This window comes from Parasteatoda tepidariorum, chromosome 6, assembly GCF_982258835.1.
Source record: "Parasteatoda tepidariorum strain Cologne lab strain chromosome 6, Ptep-v5.0, whole genome shotgun sequence".
Lineage (NCBI taxonomy): Eukaryota > Metazoa > Arthropoda > Arachnida > Araneae > Theridiidae > Parasteatoda > Parasteatoda tepidariorum.
The window spans coordinates 104,982,460-104,984,721 of NC_141760.1; positions in this window are offsets into that span (position 1 = coordinate 104,982,460).

Below are 2,262 nucleotides of genomic sequence, written 5' to 3' on the forward strand. Positions count from 1 at the left end.
TAAATTTAATTCTTGTCTAGATAGCATCGTTAAAAAGCGTAAAAAAGTACAAGTACAAAATTGTACTTCTTGTACGTAAAGTTGTGCGTAAAATTCTACTTTTTGCAACAATTTTTCGTACAAACAATTTTACGTTCAAGCAACTTCACGTACAGCAATTGTACGGGAAATTGTTTGTACATGAAATTGTACTTTTTGTACATAAAAATTAAGACGCTTATAGCTTCTAGTCTCTTATAGGTTCTTGAGATTAATCACATTCAATTCAGCTTCAAAAAACGCATCAGAAGAGATATTTCATATCTAGAAGAGATGTTCTCTTCAAAAAAAAAATAAATACAAAACATACAAAGAAGAGTAGGGAGCCGTGATGGATCAGGGGATAGAGCTTTCGCCTTCTAATGAGATGAACCGGGTTCGAATCCCACCGATGGCTGGTCGATAAGAATCTGCTTCCTGCTTGCACCGACCACAGTGGTGACGTGAAATATCATCAGTAATAGACGGATCATGGGTTAGAGTCCCTTTGCCGTCAGGCTAGCCGTGGTAGGTTCTCGTGGTCTTCCTCTCCATTTAACACAAATACGGGTTAGTTCCATCACAAAGTCCTCCGCGAAGGCAAATTTTCCGCAATACTTGATCCAGGAGTTCCCTTGTCTTCTGGATTGGGTTCAAAATTACAAGGCTATAGAGTTGAACATTAGTAGTCGTAAACCCAAAAATTGAGTCGACTGTTCAACGACGGTTTTAAAAAATATATAAAATGGAGAGTAGGGAGGTTTTCAGGTATCATTTATAATAGCGTAAAAAAGTTTTCCACGAGAAAAAATCTTTGGTATTAATTTTGCGGCTGAAAAAGTCTAATTTTACTTGACTTCGAATAATTATAAACCAGTTTTTTCTTTCCTTTAAGTAACTTTTTCCTTCCTCTTCTTCATATTTGTGAATATACAACGAGCTATACAGTGATCGAAAGTCGGAAAAAATCGCAAAAACACACACAAAGAAATTAAATCGCTCATGATTACTGTCCATTGATGTCTTTTAGTGAAAAGAAAATATGAAAAATAATTTAAAATGAATCATTAAAACAATATTATAGATTATTCAGAGAAAATGTTATACAATTATATTGAGGCTACTTCAAAATTATTATATTTTCATTATTGTTAGTGATTTTTCATGATTTTGGAAGTTTAAAAATCATTTTTCTACATTGACTCTATGAATAATTCTTATACTTACTTAGTTTTCCTTATTATTTTCTTGTAACCGTCGTTGAATAGCCGACCCAATTTTTGGATTTACGTTCGCTAATGTTCAACTTCGTCGCCTTGTAATTTTGAACCCAAACTAAAAGACAAGGGAACTCCTGGATTAAGTATTGGGAGAAATTTCTTTTCGTGGAGGACTTTTTGATAGAAGTAACCCGCATTTGCCTTACAGGGCGTGAAAAACCACGAAAACCTCCCTGGTTAGCTCGACTGCAAGGGGATTCTAACCCATGATCTGTCTACTGCAGAGAACATCTTACGTCAGCACTGTGGTCGATGCGAGCTGGATTCTGAATTCGTATCAACCAGCCATCACTAGGAATCGAACCAGGGTTATCTCATTGGAAGGCAAACGCTTTATCCCCTGAATCACTAAGGCTCTTTAAAGCCAGTTTAAAATTCACTTACCTAAAGAGGCTATTATAGACTGACGCTCAAGAAAATAAGAGTAAAAGCCTCCAATATTTTAACGGCTGCCATTTTGTTTTTTCACAGCGATGATTGCAAATCTTAATTCGATATTTTATACGATCCCAAAACATTGATAGTTATAAAAGCAACAGGTGTTAAATTTTTAAAGTGTTTACTTATGCAAAGTAATAGAATATAATCATTTGTAAAGAAAGATAAACATTTATCAGTAGGCCCCTTTATTTTGAAATAAACATTTTCCCAGATGCAGATAATAAATAAATAAAAAATTAAAATAAGTAAACAAATAAAATAAATAAACAAATAAAATATTATTTTTATTGCTACTGAAATAGCAATTTTTTTTATCTATAGTCTATTTATGAGCTTAGTTTTGATCGCTTGATTGGTAAAATGAATTTTGTAATATGAATTTGAAAATAATTTTGTTATCTAAGTATTCGTTTTCACCAATCGGTATAAAAGCATGATTTTCCAACCTGAAACATTGACTGGCATGTAACTTATATCTATTTGTCTTTCTAGAACTCGCATCATGTGTTTTTGTTCCCAGAGT